Source organism: Oratosquilla oratoria, chromosome 21 (assembly GCF_046742065.1).
Source record: "Oratosquilla oratoria isolate Oo_2021 chromosome 21, ASM4674206v1, whole genome shotgun sequence".
In the NCBI taxonomy this organism is placed as follows: Eukaryota; Metazoa; Arthropoda; class Malacostraca; order Stomatopoda; family Squillidae; genus Oratosquilla; species Oratosquilla oratoria.
Window position 1 is genome coordinate 19,842,770 of NC_134797.1, and position 12,349 is coordinate 19,855,118.

General features: G+C 37.0%; 1 protein-coding gene across 3 annotated transcripts in view; it reads right to left on the reverse strand.

Moving 5' to 3' along the window:
• The window catches only part of LOC143036737 (uncharacterized), a 207,428-nt gene extending 195,436 nt beyond the window's left edge, over window positions 1-11,992 (reverse strand). Inside the window, exon 1 of one of the 3 annotated variants that reach the window (XM_076204423.1) lies at window positions 11,693-11,992. The gene's annotated coding sequence lies outside the window, so the exon portion shown is untranslated. The remainder of the gene's footprint in view (window positions 1-11,692) is intronic. The other 2 variants (XM_076204422.1, XM_076204424.1) reach the window with 2 other exon arrangements.
• Window positions 11,993-12,349: the final 357 nt, after the last annotated feature.

Consider the following 12,349-nt stretch of genomic DNA (forward strand, 5'->3'; position numbering starts at 1 on the left):
GTTAAGGCTTTAATGTTGTGGGATACTGTGCTCTTGATAGAGTAGAGATATTTTAGTAATGTCAAGAGGTGTGTGTCCATTTTGTGTATAAAAACTTTTTAGTGGACTGCATCAAAAGCCACAAGTGCTGAAGTATTATAAGCTGAAAAAGCATATGGGTTCCATTACTCCAAGGTCTGTGGCTGTGGCCAAGGGGTGGGCTTGACATCCATAGTCAAGTTTACTATGTAGGGTACGCGTACCAATAGACGCACTTTCTCTATGCAGACGCATTTGACACAAAAAAAATTATACCTGCTGATGGTGAATAGATAGGAGCATAATTATAGGCTCAAAAAATCACTTAACTATCCCCTCATAATGTGACATAGTCTTACCTTCCTGATCCAAATAGGTACGTGACTGCAGGAGATGAAATTAAAAAAGTACTGTTTTTGAAAGAATCCTTACGAAAACCTAAGATTTTTTTTTTTTACTGTTCCGTAACAGATTTTTATTCCATTTTTTGCAGGTGGCTTGTGCATGGCTTTATGTACACTTGTGCATCAGAAACTGCTTCCAATTGCATGCATGGAAGGGAAGAGAGGGTGCGTCCCCATAGGGCATGGGAAATGGGGTATTTCCTATGGAGACACAATTTTTCAAATTGATGTTAGAAGGTCCTAAACAACATTGATGAAAAGCCTAACCCTTGTCTATGTTCAATATAAATAAGGGCCAGTTTCCTTCATTGTGTATGGAGATATGTCCTTTTGACCAAGGGGGTACCTCTGCCCTAAGAAGTTACCATTACAAGAACCTTTTATAGATTCATGGGTTGGGGTCAAAGTTGAAAGGTCTCATGCATCAACAACAGGCCGACCTTCCTTTGAAATATACATTGGGAAGGTGATTGACAGTGATGATGAAGGCCTGACTGTCTCTTTCCTAAAGCAAAAAAATGAAACATTCTATTTCTTCCCAGATGTAGAGGGCAGTTCATATCCAGTTCACAAGGATGAAGTTGTAGTTCTAGATGATCCTCTTCCTAAAGTGATGAATCATTTGATTGGATTTGTATTCCCTTCAGCTATTAAGTCTTCATTGACTCCTACTTTCAAAAGTAATGTAAGATTAACACACCTATTATTGTCATGAAAATACTAATGAAGGAAATTAGCTTATTCTGGTTTTCATTTTAAGAAGTTCTTTGGATTGATACAATGATCTTTTTTGTTACATAATATCAATGCCTATGCTACAAAGCTTTGCTAGATAGGCTAGAATTTGCAATCTTAAGTTTTGAAAAGTAACTTCATTTTTTCAATATGCATAAGTTGAGGAATTTGTATGATTTTTTAAAAAAGAACATAAGTGCGTCTCTTTAGGGCAAGGTACGTCTCGTTAGGGTTTTGCCTGCCCTAACAAGACGCACCTGGTTTTTGTCATATATATCTCACACAGTTACAGATAGAATAAAAACGATGATGGCATGTGAAAATATAAGTCTTGCTATTGATCCTTCCTACCCTCAATGTCTAATCTTGTTTACGCATGCCGTAATGAATTAAAAAAAAAATATATGTATGAAAAATGCGTCTCCATTGGTATGTGTACCCTACATGTTCCACAGCAATTGTCTGTTACCCCACCTTGTGTGGGATATCAGTTTTAGGAGATAACATGCTCAGAGGTATGTATGTTTTCAAATGTTTAAGGTAGGTTGTCCAGGTGAGTCTATTGTCAAAGATTAGGCTCAGAAATCAGATACATTCCACCACTGGTTGGGTGGCATTGTTATTTACTCGAGTGCAAGGTAATTGAAGTTACATTGGAAAAACAAGCAATGGTATTCTGCCCAACACTTCATTTGCATTATGGGTCATTCCATGCCAAGTGGTCTAATTTTAGAAATGTACCACACCTCACACCTTAGATTTTGATGAAATTAGGTATACAAGTTAGTACTGTACATGGTCAAAATTAACATGTGCAGAATTTTTGCTATGCAGGTGGAATACACCCATTTCCCCCCTAAACAATGGCCTTTACACAAAGGCATTTTTAGGAGGCCTTTACTCAGTGGCTATGTGCTTTGTAGTGCTGAAAATGACAACACCCATCTAAAATTTTGCAAGAACTTCAAAAATTAAACCAATTTTGGCCTAGGTGACCTAGTTTTTGCACAAACTGAGATTAAAACAGAAAAAATTACCAGTGACACTGACCTGTGTCACACTCATGAGCCTATATATATCCTGAACATGGTTGTATGAACCAGAACTTTTTCCCCTGAAATGACATATAACTCTTTAGCTCGTGGATCAAAAGTTTTTCTGTCAAATTGTCTCTGTATTTGAGTCCATCAAAGTTGGCCTCAGACTGAAAAATGAAAAAAAATGCCCTATGTTTAGTCATCTATTTGACCATCACACCAGTTTCTGATCCTCTTTTGCTTTGTATCATTGGAAAATACATGTCAGGAAGCCTTAGAGACCAAAAAATCTCTTTGATGTCTAAGCTCCTTCTGGGTCAAATTCTGCCTTAAATTTGACCCATTTTTGGCCTTCCAGAAATTAGGGTGTTTTTTTTTGTTAATGTGTAATGCATCAGACAACATTCAAATATACCCAGCCAAGATGGTACTTGTAACCTGTGCTGGTCCATGGTGACTGAGCCACTGCCGATTCTGTTCTTTATGAGAGTGTACATCACAGACAGTTTTGGCAACGAGTTCCTTGTAATCATCAATTATTGAGTGTTTTCCAGCCAGCATCAGCTTCACATTTTGGCAGTGCATGCAAACACAGACAATGTGTGTTCCAGAAGCTCCAACTGTAATGCACCATTTAGGCTTCTGCTCACAGAATTTTGAAAAGCCAATCTTCTCAGTGAAATACTTATTTCAAAAGTGTGCAAACTACTCATTCAAATTGCACAACAGGAGTACTTGCATTTTGAGTTTTTATGCCACTGATTCGTGCACTAACAGTATTTTATACCTGGGCATAACTTGGAGAACTCATCATCCTCATAAAGCTGGGCCACATGCTGTTTTGTTGTATCTGATAATGGTCTCCTTTTATTTGGTGGACAAGCAAAGATGCCTTCAGTGTCTCGTAGTGTTCTTGCATGTTTGACCATTCTCTCTGACACTTAAATTCTTCAGCAACTTTTCCTTGGCCAACTCTTTGGCTGCATAGTCAAAATCTGTAGTTTTTCATGATGGCTAGTTGAGGCTGCACATTTGCTCTTTAGTTCAGACAAAATTTTAGTGTAATCCTCACAGTTCTAACATGAAGTTTGGCTAGATGTTGCTTCAGGTGGTATATCAGCTATGTCTAAACCACCAGCTGCTGCAACTGTGTTAACTTGTGTTTTAACTGTTGTGTCTTTCTGACTGCTTACCCAGGTGAATCCCTTTTGCTGACCTTTCTGAATTTCAAAGGAGGCACATCAAATGCACCAGCAAGTGTCAACAGCTTTTGTCGCAAAAGCTCTTTTAACCTCTTCAGGTTCTTCACCAAAAGAATTGTCAATTGAAGAGTCGTCGTTGTCACCCATAGTAGAGGTGTGCCTTTGTATCCTTGAGTTCAACTCAGTTCAGCATGATGGCCATGACAATCCTTTCACATCTTGTCCAGTTACTGTCCACAGTTTAGCTGCTGTGTCTGGTAATCTTTCACAGGCTCTTTGAAATTTTCTTTGTGTGTGGAAGATGTAAGAATGATGTAGAAAATCATAATAAGTCAGAAAGGAATAATCACGAGCTCCTAAAACTTAGGTACTTCAATGCTCACTGGTATTTGGAACAAATTCCAAGGAATCCAGGTGTATTGTCAAAAGTGAAAATCTATATGATAGGAGTAACCAAGACATGATTAATTGATAGAGTCTGAAGTTGATCATATTAGTATAGCAATCCCTTGTTTTCGTGGTTTTATTATTTGAGGATTTTTCTAAGAAAAAATAGAATTAAATATGAAAAAAAGTAGGAAATATTTCCACCATTCATACAGTATGGCGCCACCATCACCTCACTCCACGTGTGTTTCTGAACGTTCAATGCCACCTCCGCCTCACTCCATGTGTGTCTTTCGGTCTGCTCAGTCGTGCCCATGTGCTGATACCGTCCGCACATGCACTCTCAGCATGGCTCCCAAGGAGAAGTTAAAACAATATGGATATTAGACACATTGTTGAGATGTTCTTAACCCCTTCCATATGATGATACCTATGTAGACGTCACAAGGCACAAGTAGGTATATGAGAATGCTGGCATTCTTGATTATATTTATTTTGTATTTAATTTATTAATTTATTTATTTATTTGTATTTATTTTGTCTTGATTATATTTATTTTGTAGTTGTAGCTGAGTGATCCCCATATTCTGTGAACCGGCCTGATCATATTTTCTGTGGTTATTAACATTCACAGTGAAAGAGAACGGGTAATACAGAGGTAACTTTATATTTTATAATGCGAGTATTGTGATGCATGATCAGCTGCCTGCAAGAATTTGACTTATATTGAAGAGGTTCAGGAAGTCTGAAATAAAGTTTATTCTAGTGTCTTCAGTTTTTACTTTAATGTACTACATCTTAAACAATGTTATAATAAAAACGTTAATGTTAATAGCAATATAATAATAATGTATAAGGAGCAAATATCAGCATATTTGCAGAATATATCTATATAAGAGAGTATTTGTGGATCTGGCCATTGACAGGGATATCAGAAACATAACCCCCACAAATAACAAGGGATTGCTGTACAAGATTTAAACACTTTCATCAGGATAGAAACCACAAGGAAGGTGGGGGTGTTCTGTTGTATGTTAAAAGCAATATTCATGCCTGTGTATTAGAGAAAGTGAGACAGGATGCATATGATAGATTATGGGTAGAATTAACACAAATGGACAAAATATGAATATAGGTGTAATATATTGGCTGAAAACATTATCATTGTCAGACAACAAACTGTTGTTTCAAGAATTGTCTAGTTTCTGCAACTGAGACTCACTGATAATGGGTGATTTCAATTTTACCGACAGTGATTGGCCAACCCTCAAACATGGCAATGTAGGTAGTCGCTTGATAGATTCTCTTGGTGAAAATTACTTAGATCACCATGTAAAAGAGCCCACAGTACATGGTAACTTACTCGATCTATTGATTACTAGCTGTGAAAGCATGATAACAGATGCAGAAGTTGTGAAACCATTGCAAGTAGTGACCATAACTTAGATTCAAACTGGGGAAAAAAAAAAAAAATATTATAATAATAATAATAGTTGTATACCTAAAATACCTGATTTCAGTAAAGCTCTGGTCATTCAACTAGATCAGAAGCTTCAGCTTACAGACAGAGGCAAAATTAAGCAAAAGACCTGTAGATCAGATCCAGGAAATATTTCAAAATACACTTACTAAGATGATTCATATTAACATCCCATCTAAAGACAGAGGCCCCCCCAAATCAGGTTCACCCAAAATGGCTTGACAAAGAAACTGAAAAAAGTATTGCTAAAAAGAGACAGGCTTATAAAAAATGCAAGTGTTCTAGTGCACCTAACAAATATAAAAAATTGTGATATGACAGATTTAGAAAAGACAATAAAAAAAAAGTGACAATATAAAACAGGAAACAAGGGGAGGGGCAAGGGACCCTGGAATAGCCTTTCTTAGGAGAGTAACACAACACTAAACCAGCTTTGACTCGTGTTCTCTAAGAGTTGATCCTGATTTGATGGTGGCTCCTCTGGCCCTTAAATCTGTTACTTATTGACTTTGCCTAGTAACAATGTCTGGACTCTGGCACTTCCCTCTCCTGATTTGTCCTGTTATCTGATTGGAGGGCAAAGCCATTCCCTATAGACTGGTGTCTCACCACTGGTTGATAGTAGAAGTTAGTGGAGTTCTAGCTATGATTGGATGGTTCCTCTGTCATCTTATGTTGTGGCTTGGGTCAACATGAAAGAGGAATCAACTAATCATAGGCTGAAGATGCACTCAACTCCTAAAGTCAACCAATGGTAAGACACCAACCCATGGGGAACAGCAGCAGTTTCCAATCATATGACACAACCAACCTGGAGGGGAAGGAGCCAGATACTGTCACTAGCCAAAGTTGACTGACTGACTCAAGGTCCAGTCAAGTCACCAGCAAATCAAAGCACCAACTTTTGACAAAGACAATTCAAAATTGGTCAAGGTGTGTTACTCTCTTAATGAAGGCTCTTCCAGAGTCCAATATCTCTCTCTCCTGTCTGTATATATCAAGCTTTTTAACCAACTGGTGGAAATTTATTTCATCTGCATTGGTAATGATCACTTAAACTATTAAGGCAAACTTTTTGGAGCTGTTGGATTCCCAAGAAGATATTTGGATATATATTTTTTAATTACAAAGATGTGCAGTAAAGTAAATGCCATGAGCTCCTTACAAGTGATGCTAATAAAAGGCATATATATGTATTCATTCTGACTACTACCAGGCTATTTTATTTAGCTATGCAGACAGGGGTGCAATGCTGTTGCGGCTCACCAGAGCACTGTTCCAGCACCTCTTGTCTGTTGCTCAAAAAAAATCTCATCATTGCCATGATATGGCTTTTACATTATTCATATAGATACATCAATTATTTATATTAGAACTCCTGTGATGTCTTATGCAAGTAAAGATTGGCTGGAATTGAACGGGTCATACCATGCAATACTGCCCAGCATACTGACACCTCCAGCACCTAAAAATATGGTGCTGCAACTCCAGCACCTAAATATATGGTGTTGCAACTCCAGCACCTAAAAATATGGTGCTGCAACTCCAGCACCTAAAAATATGGTGCTGCAACTCCAGCACCTAAAAATATGGTGCTGCAACTCCAGCACCTAAATATATGGTGCTGCAACACTGTTGATAAATATGTCTGGAAGACTAAACAGTTATGGTGTTTAGTGTCTTTAAAAGATGACACTGAAGTCACAATCAATTTGATCACGAAACTAAAACAGAAAAAGAAATGACCAGTAAATATGAAAGTGGCAACTGATATGGAAGAATCTGATGAATTGGTAAAATACAGGCTAGCAGGAGCCAGCTCAGCAAGAAGTGGTATGTTGTAATTTTAGTAATGATTGGTACCATTACAAAGAAATGTTCGATACTACCAAATAAGCAATCACATGCTATACAATGATAACACTGTATCATGCAATGAATACACCAGAAAGGCATTACAAGTCTCACTTAATTTGAATAGAATGCTGAGAGCTTACATGATGAAAGGATCTCATTTTCAACAACTTATGAATAGTGCCACAATTTAAAGCAAGTTAAAATCTTAACTAAATGAAAAGACTGAAAAATGGTAACATAAGAATAGATAGTTGAGAGCTTACATGATTGATAGAGCTAATATTTCAAGATCTTAAGAATAATACAGTACCACAATTTAAAGATTAAATTAAAATCTAACTAAATGATAAGACTGAAAAATTAAAACAAAGGGGACAAATGAATTATATAAGAACAAGTAAAAAAGAAAAAGAAATAATTTTGTCAATAAAATAAATCAAGAAAAATGAGAAGCTACACACAAAAAGTTGTAATGAAGGAGGAAGTTGAGTGGAAAGTGTAAAGTACACTTTATACAGTTACACAATAAAAAAAATTGATGAAAAAAAACAACTTAACTAGCACTTACTTGGGTGCTAAGATAAGAGGGAGGGTGGAGGGGTGTGGAGTGTATTCAGGGATGGAATGGGTGGAAATGATTATATGCCTTTTCCTTTTTGGCTACCTCCCTTGTAAGGGGGAAAAAGCCTTGGTATATGTATGTAATATTCAGGTAGCAGACAAATCAATCACCCCTGAATTAATCTTAGAAATCTGAAAGAATTCCTTCTGGTGAGGTGCTACTACCTTGAAATCTAAAGAGTGAATATTAGTAGAATAAACAAGTAATTAATAACAACTACATACAAAAACACAAAATAAATACTAATTACACTACATTAAAGGTCAATATCCCTGATTCCCAAATGCTCAATCTTTCACCCAATATACGAGTCAATCAAAGTAACCCCCACATAAGGATGAAGCCTATATTAGTGGAATTTTCTTTGTTGCAGCTTTACCAAATTTAGGATAAAGCTGTAACAAGCGAAATGTCTTACTCCATCTTCACATGTTTATTTTTATAGACTTGTCAGTAACTGGTGGTGGTAGTGGTAGTAATGATAATAATAATAGAAATAATAGATTGAGTCATAGTGGATGCCTTGGCTGGCTACTTCCCTTATATGGGGGAGAAATTTAAGACCACTGTCGGTGCAACTTAAATATGTGATCTACATTGTGAAAATGATCTACAAAATGACACCTCACTTAGTGAGTGATCTACATTTACCAAATAGCAGAAATTTAATTATGTCTAAATACATACATATACCAAAGGCTTTTTCCCACTTATAAGGGAGGTAGAAAAAAACAAAAACATAAGAACCACTCCCACCCATTCCATCCCTATCACACTCCCATCCCCTCCCCCCCCCCTTATCTTGGCACCTCCTGGATGACGGGTCATCCCTGCATCTTGCCCACTGCCCTGGGTCAGAAGCATTGTCATAAGACACAGCACATCCACAGCAAGGAAGCTTCATTAAATCGGCGACCCCCCCTCTCTGTCCCCTCATGCAGAAAAGGAGAAGATGGGGAGAAATCCCTTCGGGCTGCATCAAACTATTTCTCGCACATACTCCCTCAGCCCCCATCCCCCACCCATTCCACATCATGCATTACAGCATCATCTATATACAACCATTCTCCAGTCAACAGTCTTCTGTCCTCTCCCGTCCGTCCTCAACACATTCCCCTCTTTCCCAAAGCCCCTTTTACCCCCATCCATCCATCTCATCCTAGGTCAACCCCTCATGTTCACTCCTTCCACCTCTGTCTTCCATCTTATCCTAGGTCAACCCCTCATGTTCACTCCTTCCACCTCTGCCTTCCTCACCTCTTTTACTAGTCTTTCTTCACTCATGCTTCTAATGTGTCCAAACCATCCCAATACTACCTAAATACCAGGAAATTATGGAGAGAAATAAATAAATAAATAAATAAAAAATTATTAATTTTCACTGTAAACAGTTTTGACAACTTGCAAAAATGCAACAAAAATTAAAATTTGCTAAAATACCAAAAATAATAAAAGATAATACTTTATTCATTTTCACTGTAAACAGTTTGTACATCTTGCAAAAATATAGCAAATGAATTTGGACTATTAGATCTCATCATTATCCACAACAAAAACTGTAGATACACTTGTAAAGTATGAATATATACACCTCTTAATTTTTTTTAGAATTTGAATTTTAGCTTTAAGCCACAATCTTTCAATAGATTGGATATTAGTTCCATCTTGTGGGTTCACATAATTTTCCTGGTCACCTTAAATATGTAGGAACAAGGTCATTGTAACCACTTCAGTGTGAGTCAAATCCTTGCACACAGCATCAGCTGCCATATGTACAACACATCACACTACTCGCATTTTAAAATATAAAGTCACTGCTGTATTACTCATTCTCTTTTACTCTTGAGTAATAATAAACACAGAAAATGTGATCAAACCAGCTCACAGAATCCGAGGGTAACTTATGAACAGCTACAAAAATATATAATCAAGACGCCGACGCTGGCATCCCCATGTACCCACTCGCACCTCTTGATGCCTACATAGGTGACATCGTACCAAAGAGATTAAATGTAGATCACATACTTGAGCAGCAACCTTTCAGTAGATCACATAAGTAGCACGGCACTGTCTGTTTCTTCTATGTCCATGAATTACCAGGAATGGAGCAATTACCAATAACTAACTCTTCATATATAAAAAGGTGCAAGAAATACAGCTTAATTTGAGAGAAATATCTTGGCCCAGCCTAGAGACTGAGTGTCAGCCCATCAGTAACCTCTAAAATAGAAGTATTGAGTTTGGAGGGTTTTGAAAATGGGGTTCCATACCAGATCACACCATATTATCCTTTTTTTTTTCTTCATCTGAGAGATCTATTTATTTTTTCTATGGAATAGTTACATTAGGCTAGGTTAGGTTACATTAAGATGTAATTGACAAAATTTTTATATTAAATATCCTTGCTTGTGTGATTCTGGAATTTTAACAGTAGATTTGCTATTTATATTGCAGGACCACCACAAGTGGATATACAACATCAATCCTATCCAACAGCTACTTGCTTAGTAGTAGTATTATCTGTAGTAGTAGAGGTCCAAAGGCAGACATGCTACACTCATCTGGCAGAGGTGATGGCAGAAAAGAAACAAAAATCAAAGAACAGCACTGTAATGTGGATGAGATGTAGACTGTTATTCTCACTCTTAAGATCAGCCCTTCTCTGCCCAAGAGGTACCAGGTCCCTACCCCTTCAATCAGCACATATACAAAACCTTGATTTTAAGCAGACTGTAGTAGAAAGTAGGATAAAAGAACTTCTGTATTAGCCTTCATTAAAGTGAAATACAAAAGATAAAGGGGTAGTAAACCAGTCATTAGTTAGAGAGGGGCCAATGAACTGTTTGTGAGAGATTGTTCCTGACTGCTTTCACCACTCAGTTCCACAAGGACAGAGGTCATTAATATATATATATATATATATATAGTAACAATAATGATAATATATTAAAATAATAATAATGATGATAGTAATTTATAATCATGATAATATTAACATTGTTACCATTACCATTATGGTCCAACATTATAAAGATACCCAACATTAATATATTTGACAGTAAAATTATAGGATCATGGAAACATTGAAACATGAAATTTTGATTATATATCCTATTTTAACAATAGTTACAATTCCATTGAAAAAATAGATTATGAATTACACACTGAAAGAAATGAGAAATAGTTTGCATGATTATGATACTGCAAAATACTGATTAGACTATCACCAGTAATATTTATATTCTTCCTCAAATGATTCTGTAAATCAATTGCACGAGACAAAACAACTTAAACTTATGACATGGTAAATGACCATAACTATGAGGACCACAATGGAAATAAGCTTGTAAACATGGGTTTTTTTTTGCGTTATCTTTGCCCTCGGCAATTGTAATTGTTATTTCGAACTGTGTGCTTTTCATTATCTGCACTTCATGTATATTGATTCATTGCCAAATAAAATTATTATTCTTAACGCCTTAATTCATATGTCTAAAAATTGTGATACTAACATTTATATAGTTTCTTCACTTATCTTGGCTACAATTCACTACAGAACAAAATGTAGAGTATCCTAAACCATTAAAATTTAGAAGGAACATTAGAATGCGTTCCTACAAAAATATAGAAAAAATGACCAGTCAAGAATCACAAACCAACTGTACAGCAACGTCAGTGAACAGCCTTCACAAGCTCAAACAAAATATTATATTCATTGTCGAAATCACTCGGGCCTGCCAACGTATGACATCTCCACACTGGTGTTCTCCTTTCACTGCTTTCTAATGAACGATATGGATCGATCTGCCACTTTCGGTGGACACAATTTCTATTCTTGAGATCTCAGATATGGGATTATCCTTCAATCATGATGCAATGCGATTGTTTCTACAAGTGTAAGTCTGATGCAATGAAGTCGTTAACTACTAGAAAGTAATATCTATACATACTATGAGAGTGGATGCGGGGTTTGATGTCAGACACGGAGCAAGGCTCTGCCTGCAGGTCCCCGTCGGTCTGGATTCAGTCGGTCGCTAAGGGCAATGCGAAGGATACACGAAGATTGAATACGCCCACACTTTAGCTTTTCTCAATCACTAAACAGTTTTTAGTCTTAAGGTGTACAGAACCACAGTCCTTAGACTAAACACGGAAATAAAATAAAGAGAAGATGAAGGAGAACGGGCACTACACACTTCTCTTTCCGCGACCAAACTCATACTGCCAAGGCTTACCACCTCACTCAGTTCTACTCAGTGTGGGGGTGAGAGTGGTGGGGTGGTAGGATAGTGGACTCCTATCATCATCCATTTTCTCGTAGGTTGGATCAAGATACCTTGGATTAGACTGAAATAAGGTATTGTACTTCGAATAGTACAACACTATATGCACCAGATAATTCGCAGTATGTCACTAGATCAATTTTGTGAGCTCGTATGCATTTACTGTGTATCAATTAATGTAATTCTGCCGAGACAGACCCTCCCAATCATCTTATATGTTTTTGTTTCGGTAGCCTTGCAAATTTATTCAGCTAGGCTAGGAGACAATCCTCCATCGTTTGACCCTTTCTGTACCGAGAGGAACTAGTCTTATTCTGTATTATT